The sequence below is a fragment of the Ovis canadensis genome, chromosome 3 (assembly GCF_042477335.2).
Source record: "Ovis canadensis isolate MfBH-ARS-UI-01 breed Bighorn chromosome 3, ARS-UI_OviCan_v2, whole genome shotgun sequence".
In the NCBI taxonomy this organism is placed as follows: domain Eukaryota; kingdom Metazoa; phylum Chordata; class Mammalia; order Artiodactyla; family Bovidae; genus Ovis; species Ovis canadensis.
Genome location: NC_091247.1, coordinates 204951786 through 204961433, shown reverse-complemented (window position 1 = coordinate 204961433; position 9648 = coordinate 204951786).

Below are 9648 nucleotides of genomic sequence, written 5' to 3'. Positions count from 1 at the left end.
CCTGAAAAATCCTGTGGAGAGAGGAGGAGCCCAGATGGCTACAGTCCATGGGGTTGCAGAGTCAGACACAAATGAGCACACACTGATGCCTAACTGTACTCATTGTCTGGAATGGGTCAGGGATACTGGTCCCAGAGAGATCATGAAAGTCGACTGCATCCCCGCCCCACCTGGGTCCCCATACATATTTGGGTGAATGAATGACATTTAACTGGAGTGGAAGATACAGAAGAAAAAGCTCACTTAGCTTGAATTTAGGTGTATGGTTGAAGTTCCCAAGAAACGTAAGGATATTCAGATATAGAAAATTTGGAGCTGGGACACAAGAATGTGGGCCATAATGAAGTTGACCTGGGAATCATCAATGTGTAGATAATCATTGGAGCCAAGAAAACAGATGAGTGCATAAGGGGTGTAGAGCAAGATGAGAAGACCACCAAGGACTCAGTCCTCTGAGGACTTGACAATGCTGCATTAGATTTGATATTTGTTTTCTTCACTCATCCTCCTAGATTCTGATGTGCTTTTCTCCAAAGGTATCTATGGTAAGTAGGTAAGTAAAGTGGATCATTGAGTTTATTCTAAATATTGGTAAGTATTTCAATATTTCTTTTCAAAAGAACATCTACCACTCAGAGGAATAAAGAGTCTGGATTGTTTCGGTCTTTATTTGCCTTCATTTTTACTCTTTTTAACAACACCATTAAAAAAAAAAAAAACAACCACACTGGTGATTTTGGTTGACTCATTTCATTTTATCTTTTAATTTTCAGATTCCTTCTTTTTGGGATTTTACTTATAGCCATACCCAGTTAATCTGCCTTTTTTTTTTCTTTTAATCTACTTTGTGCCTTACTCTGGCCACCTCTACTGAGAGAAATCAGCAACTATTTCCTGAATCTCTTTGTGCGGTGCTGATGGTCTTCATTTAACACCCAGAGAGCACAGAACATTTAGCTGTTGCCTTCCCTTACATTTGCAATTCATACTCTGTGTCAATTCATGTGGTTGATATTATAAAAATCATTTTAAACCTAGTTTAACTTTTTCTTTTTTAACGTTTGGCTTATTCATAATTTTATGAGCTATAAATTTTATTGCATTGTGAATTGCCTTTCCCATCTGCAGATAACTCTGAGGAAGTCCTTGGAGAAATTGCTTAGGATGTGGTAAAAAAAAAAAAAAAGAAAAAAAGAAAAGAAAGGGACTTCTGTTGTGATGTGGTGTTAGACCAAAATGTATCCTTGAGTAGAAAATGACCTGGGGGGAAGGATTTGGGCTCTCTCTGTAAATTCAGTTTTATTTGAAGGGTTCACTTTGCCTGAACAAGTAAATTCTGCCCACAGCATGCAAAATGAACATGAAATTGGATGCAATTGCATGGTTTACTGAAACAGTAGTTCTAATGAATCCACATGAAGTCCTAAGCAAAAATGTCCTTCAGTGTGATTATTCAGATACACTGTCAATAAGAATGAAAATAAGGAGAACATGCAAATTCCTATTTTTCTTGTGAAATGCAGATTTAGTCTTGGTATGGATTAAATCTGGGATTATTATTGTCATACCAAAAGGAGAAGGGAGCGGCAGAGAATGAGATAGTTAGATAGAATCACTAACTCAATGGATATGAAGTTGAGCAAACTTCAGGAGATAGTGGAGGACGGGGAAGCCTGACGCACCACAGTCCATGGGGTCACAAAGAGTCAGACACGACTTAGCAACTAAGCGATGACAACAACCAGATATTTACTGAATGTTTGAGGATTCCCACAACCACATTTTATTATTAAGGCAAAGCTGAAATATGCAGAAGAAAAATTATTATGTTGATTATTTTCATGTTGGGTTTATTTATATTGACAAACACTAAGTGAATGTAAGGATATTGAAGAACAGCTATAATGAATTGGAGGTTCAAGTTCTTCTGGCTTGTTGATTCAGTACAAATATAGTTTTATTTATTCACTAACTATTTAAAACTACTTTGTTTATATCTCTAATAATGTGAAATATTTTCCTAGAGAGTTTGGAGAGGTCCACTATCAGAGTGTTAGAAGTAGAAGATACTCCATTTGAGTACTGTTTGTTGGAATTAAACTTCGCTTTTAAAATTTTGCTGTCTGCAATACATATTTTCACTATGTCTGTGTACATCAAACATATCCTCATGGAAGGGCCTTTTCCTCAGCCCTTTCCTCTGTCTAAATAGAAGGCTTTTCTCCCAGATAACCACATATCCATCTTCCTCACCTCCATCAAGACTTTACTCAGTTACCATTTTCTCGATTAGGGCTATACTGAGCTTCCTCTTTAAAACTGCTCACTGACTCCCCGCTGGACTGGCTTCCCTGGTGGCTCAGGGGCAGAGAGTCTGCCTGCTAACGCAGAAGATGCAGCGGGTGGGATCCCTGGGTCGTGAAGATCCCCTGGAGGAGGACACGGCAACCACTCCAGCATTCTTACCTGGAGAATCCCATGGACAGAGGAGCCTGGCGGGCTACAGTCCATGGGGTCTCAAAGAGCTGGACATGACTAGCACACACTCTACACTCTGGGAACCAGCTTGTCTTGCTTTACTTGGAACTTTCCTTGTTTTAACACTGCAAGTCCACATTCCCAAAACCTCCTCCTCTAGTACCCCTTACTCTGTCCAAGTTGTTAATTTATGTGTATATGTATGTATGTATATATCCATCCATCTTCATATACACCACACACACACATGTACATACACACACTTAGTTGAATGTTTCCCTATAGAAGAATTGTTCTACAACAGCAGGACTTTTCACTATCCGCCCCCCATCCCCACAGAAACATCCAAAGGCCTCAAAGCAGTGCTCAATAAATACTCATTAAATGAATGAAAAAACTTTATATGTCAAGGCAGATTAGTAAAAATTAGAATAGAAAGGCCATGCTGATGTCACACCTATCAAATTGGTGTTTTGATTTTTATCATTTTTCTCACTGATGCTGCTGCTGCTGCTAACTCACTTCAATCATGTCTGACTCTGTGCGACCCCATAGATGGCAGCCCACCAGGCTCCTCTGTCCCGGGGATTCTCCAGGCAAGAATACTAGAGTGAGTTGCCATTTCCTTCTTCAACGCAGGCATGCATGCTAAGTCACTCCAGTTGTGTCCGACTCTGTGCGACCCCATGGACAGCAGCCCACCAAGGCTCCTCTGTCCACGGGATTCTCCAGGCAAGAATACTGGAGTGGGCTGCCATTTCCTTCTCCTTTCTCACTCATACTTACAGGTAAATGCGGCATGACTCTGAGATTGCAGACGGCAGGAAAGGTAATGCCTTATATACTGGTCATTTGAATGGGAAATTGAGATTTAAGTAATGAAAATGTTTTTTCATATCAGAATTGTGCTGCTGGATGATAAGATTGGATAGTAATTTTCAGCTGTGCTTCAGTCTGTTAGAGACACTGATAGAAAATAAAGAGGAGGCAATGGTGGGCCTGAAAGAGCATTCTAGAACTAACTTGGCATCTGTTTTTGAAAGAAGGCAAGGGTACAAGCAGATTTAGATTCAAATTCAGTCTATCAAAATGTGCGTGGGTGCTTTCACATGTTGTATATAGATATATGTATCTAATGGAAAAAAATCCCAAACCAAAAGCCAAATATAACAGACCCAATGCTGTGCTTAGTCACTCAGTCATGTCTGATTCTTTGTGCCCCCATGGATTGTGACCCACCAGGCTCTTCTGTCCATGGGATTCTCCAGGCAAGAATACTGGAGTATGTTGCCATTTCCTTCTCCAAGGGGTCTTCCCAACCCAGGGATCGAACTTAAGTCTCCCACACTGCAGGCAGATTTTTTTACCATTTGAGACACCAGGGAAGCCCAAGAATACTGGAGTGGGTAGCCTATCCCTTCTCCAGGAGATCTTCCCCACCCAGGAATGGAACTGGGGTCTCCTGCATTGCAGGTGGATTCTTTACCAGCTGAGCTACCAGGGAAGCCCATAATAGACCTGTATGTGTTATTAAATGACATTAAACCAATATCTCAAGTAGAAATGAGGATATTGGCCCAGGAAAATGGCACTGTTCACCAGAATCATTCAGGAACTCAGGATGAGTTCCTACAAGTCTTTATAATGGTTTCTTTCAGCCTATGCCCTGACTGATGGCTAAATCTTGTTACCTCCCGTTATCCCTCATTCTCCTTTCTCATTTAAGCTTCTGAGTTTTTGGAGATTTCTCTCCTCTTTCTTAGACTTTATATCCAATCAAATGACTGGGCTTGTCTTATTTTCAGATACTTTTCAGCTTGTCTCCTCTTTTCTATCCTTAGTGTCCCTTATTTGGTGTTCCCTCCTGATCCCTTGCCATAATTATTATAAAAGACTCTCTCCACTTTAGTGACATTACAATTCCTTCTCTATCCAGTTTCCATAATCCTCCTTGTACTGTGTCACTCTCCCCAATAAAGCACTCACTCCTTGGGAAGACACGGTGCTCACCATCCTCTGACCTCCGTTTTTCATTCTTCAGCAACTCTTTCTGCTTCATCAACATCCCACTACCTATGTGTATACGCTCAGTTCCTTCAGTCATGTCTGACTCTGCAGCCCCATGGACTGTAGCCCACCTGGCTCCTCTGTCTGTGGGATTCTCCAGGCAAGAATATTGGAGTGGGTTGCCATGCCCTCCTCGAGTAGAATCTTCCCAATTTGGGAATTAAACCCTCGAACCCTCTCTCAAGTCTCTTGCATAGGCAGGCAGGTTCTTTACCACTAGTACCACCTGGGAAACCCATCAATATTTTCCACCACAACTCTGGCCTTAGTTTCTTTTGGCCCGTGCTGTCTCCTCTTTCATGAATACCATCCTCTCCAGTTGGCTAAGTTTTATTCATATTTCAAGATTTATGTCAAATTTCCCGTCCTCTCAGAAGCTGTACCCACGTTTCAGTCCATGGAAGGTGACATGTCCTGTCTCTGTGCTGTTCCAACACTGCGCTTCAAGATATCACATTACCATTATCTATTTTTATCTCTTTTCCCCATTTTGTCCTTCCATCTCACAGATATGGATGAAGTCTTATTCCTTTTCAGATTGACAGCATCAGCAAAGCACTTGGTGATGAAACAACTGCTTGTTGAAAGGGTGAATAAATGAATGAATGAATGCTTATATGGCTTCACTGTTATCAGCACTGAATTGATGTTCACACTCAAGTCATTTATTGGTCAGCGAAGGATTTCCTTTAAACTCTTTTTTCAAGGTATCTCTTTTGTTTCTCTCATGGAGAATCCTCTTTTCCTTTGACACCTGACAAATGAGTCACACCTCAACTGTAATGAAATTTTCCTTCCACTGCCAATTCACTGTTCCTGATGGAAGGATCCATGTTAAAACTTTTTATTTTATTCCCTTCAGACTATTGTAATGGTCTTTTGGCTGGTGTCCCAGCACTTATAATTAACAGACTTCAGTTGGTATGAAATGTTGCTGCTGGAATCCAACCCAACACTGGATCAAATAAGCACATAACTCTGGTTTTCGTGTTGTCAAAATTAGAGATGGAAAATTATTATTAGTTCCACATAGACTCTGATCCTCTGGGGAGTTAAGGCAAAATTGCTCCCCTCTGGTGTTTTGTCCACTGAGTTTAAGTGAATCAAGCAACAGGTTTTCTGCTATTTCCCTTGGGAGATTCTTTCACTGTCAAATAGAAGTGATTAAAAAAAAAGAAGGGGGAAAAAAGAAGGAAAAAAACTCTTCAACTTATATTAGGTTTTCTTGACTGTTTTCTTTCTAGCCTTTGCTCAGTGGAATTCCGAAGCATCTATACCTGATGGAGTGTATCCTTTTGGCCGAAAGGTTTATTTTCTTCTGTGATGCTAGTTGAAGGCATTGCCTTTATAATGACCCATTTAATCCCAGTCACTGGGAAATGAGTTAAATACTACCTCTTTCACACAATCTAAATTGGTTTAACATCTTTCAGTGCAAGTTATTTGTGTAATTTCCTGCCCATGCTAATGTATACATCTCAATCTGACTACATAGACTTCAGGTCTAAACAAATGATGTCAGGGGCCCAGGAGCGAATTACTGTATTGATCTATTAAATAGACCTAAAATGCTTGTTTGGATTTGGAAGTCACTTGCAATCAGTAGCATTTTGGTGAAAAGCTTAGACTGTGAATGACTTAGTAGGAGGAGGCAAAGCCACATTGTCTAACTATCCTAGGGACCGGTATTCCAACAAGTTTTCCCAAAGGCTTCCACTACTGACAGGCTTTGCTATGAGACATGATGTCAGTTTCTCCATTAAATGCATTCTTTTTATTAGATTATGGTATGAGAGAGGAAGAAAATTTCCTCCACCCTTCTCAGTTCTTCTAATTGGTCTAAGAATTAAACTGACATGAGACAGATTAACAGGAGAAAATCTGACAAAAGTTTAATGACATTTATACCTAAGAGGAACTTCCCAGGTGGCTCAGTGATAAAGAATCTTTCTGCCAAACTGGAGATGCAGGTCTGATCTGTGGGTTGGGAAGATCCCCTGGAGAAGGAAATGGCAACCCACTCCAGTGTTCTTGTCTGAAAAATCCCATGGATAGAGGAGCCTGGCAGTCCAAAGTGTTGCTAACAGACATGACTTAGCGGCTAGACAGCTACAAACAGCAACAATACCTGAGAAAGACTCAAGAAAACTGAGTAACTCACCAAAGAGGCAGAAGTGCTTAGTCACTCAGTCCTATCCAACTCTTTGTGACCCTTTGGCCTGCAGCCTGTAGGTTCCTCTCTGTCACTGAGATTTTTCAGAAAAGAATGCTGGAGTGGGTGGCCATTTTCCTCTTTCAGGGGATCTTCCCGACCCAGGGATCAAACCCATGTCTCCTGCACAGCAAGCAGATTCTTTACCCCCAAACTTCAGTTTTGGGGTAAACTTAAATACTATCTTCAGTTAAAGACAAAAGATGTTGGGAGTAGTGGGATTTCAAAGGGGAGGAAGGCAATTGACATGGATATGGAAAAGTAAGCATTTGATAAACAAATGTTCCATGGGCCACTCAGAGACTGTGGGACACAGAGAGGAATTTTAACAGACTTTGCTAGGTTCCTCCCTGTCTCCACACCGAGTTCATATTTTAGTGATCTAAGCGGATACTCCCTTCCTGGAATGTGTCCTCTGCATTCTTTTAGGCACGTAAGGGGAAGGTCAACAGTTCTTCTTGAGTCTTTGGGGTCTTAAAAATAATCAAATTAAAATTATTCCTGATGCCAGAGCTATGCAATTTGGGGTGGCAAATTTTGCTCCCCTACAGTGACTGGACATAGGGGAAATTTCTCTCATTCTACCTCTTCACAAATACATACTGGATTCATTAGGAAGGATTTTAATAGGGGAAAAAGCTTGCTGGGATCTGAAGCCAGATGGACTTCCATTCAAATGCTGATTCTTCTACCTTCTAGCTATGAAATGTTTAAAAAGTTGTTTGCCTTTCTAAATCTCTGATTTCTCATTTATAAATTAAGAATAGGAATATGTACTCATATAATTGCTGTGGGGATGAAATGAAATAATGTATGTAATATATGTTGGCATGTGGTAGACACTCAGTGAAACTCCCCTTCTCTTTTTCTAAGAAGACTATTCTACTACATAAATCAATGAGGGTGTGTTGGAAAATGTAGGTAAATATCTGGTATGACTTTCATGTGCATTTTGTGGAGATGGGAAATCAAGATATACTTTATGTTTAGTTATTAATAAAGTGCCACAAAGACATTGAATAACATAAATTCAAGACACTACTGTCACTGCTAATATTTTTATCCACTTATCAATAGGTCACATCCCTTAATAGCTCTTTCTTGACCTATAAAACATTTTAAACATTTTTTTTCTCCAAAGCATCTTTCTATATCCTCAAATATTATTTGGGACACCTCAGTCTTGCTTATTTGTGTCAATATTAAGTAAATGTATCATACTAAGAAGTTCTTTCTTTCTTTTTTTAGACATTTATTTCTTTCCTTTGGGCTGTGCTGGGTCTTCATTGCTCCATATAGGCTTTCTCTAGTTGCGACAAGTGGGGACTGCTCTCTAGTTGTGGTGTGCGGGCTTCTCATTGTGGTATCTTCTTTTGCTGCGAGGCACAGGTTCTAGGCAAGCAGGCTCAGTGGTTGTGGTATGTGGGCTTATTTGTCCCACAGTATGTGGGATATTTCCAGACCAGGGATCAAACCCGGGTCCCCTCCATTTGCAGGTGGATTCTTAACCACTGGGACCCCTAGGTAAATCCCCAAATTTATTCATATTCTGGAAACTTTTTTTTCTCTCTCTTGTTAACAATCAATTGATTAATAATATTAATGAACTTCTTAGAGCAAGCAAAGTATGATGTGTGTATGTTGGGGATGGGCAGGAGTGTCGAGCAAAAACTGAAAGCTTTATGTCATTTGAGTAGATTCAGTCTCCCAAGCTCCCATCTTCTTCCAGGCTAACTTTTGAGGTCCCAAACCTTCATCATTTGTCTTGTATTACTGTACATCCTCCTTTGTTGCCTATGTATCAATAACAAAGGCCGTAGAGTCTTTGGATATAGATGTGATAGGAGGGTTGAGCAGGAGGGTGCCTGCCTCACACCACCAGGTGGATTTCTTGCTGCTGCTGCCTCTGCTAAGTCACTTCAGTTGTGTCCAACTCTGTGTGACCCCATAGACGGCAGCCCACCAGGCTCCCCTGTCCCTGGGATTCTCCAGGCAAGAACACTGGAGTGGGTTGTCATTTCCTGCTATTCCTGGTTAAACCTGTAGGAAACATGGGGGAAGACTGGGTGCCACATGACTTGCAGTCTTGAGCAGATTAGCTGTAAAAAGGTTGGTATTGAAAAGTGTTTCTAGATTGTGTTTCAAGCTATGATATAATTCAGTAAAAATAATCTATTTTTTGCTCTCTGATTTTTTAAAAAATTCTTTGTCATCTTAGCATTTAAGTTGTATATTATATTTTGAGAGATTTTCTAACTTTTAAAAACAACTCTATGAGACAGATCGAAATCAAACTTAGTTGAAAAAAATAGTTCTGAAAGGCAGATATTTAACTTATTTGTATCCAAAGCTAGGCTCTCGTCCCATTAAAAGAAGTGCCAGAGCAGTGTTGATTTGGTTGTGTGTGTGTTCAGTTGCTCAATTGTGTCTGATTCTTTGCAATCCCATGAACTATAACCTGCCAGGCTCTGCTATCCATGGAATTTCCCAGACAAGAATACTGGAGCAGGTTGTCATTTCTTCCTCCAGGGGGTCTTTCCGACCCAGGGATCAAACTGATGTCTCCTGCATCTCCTGCATTGCATGTGGATTCTTTACAACTGAGCACCAGTTATTTTTACACAAATCTGCATTAATATCAAAGAGACATTACTCCAGGCATGGAAAATCAAATAACATTAATTCATTAGTGTTACTTTTACCAACTATATTCAAGAGCAAATTCAAAGCAGGAAGTAACTGAAACACACAACAGATATTTAAACCAATCAGTGCAGATTCATGCTTAGAGGAGATAAAAAATCTAAATCTTCTCTGTCTTCTTAATTTTTATAGTAGAGACACAGCACATAGCTTAAGGCATGGGTAACTCCATCTTGGACTAACATTAA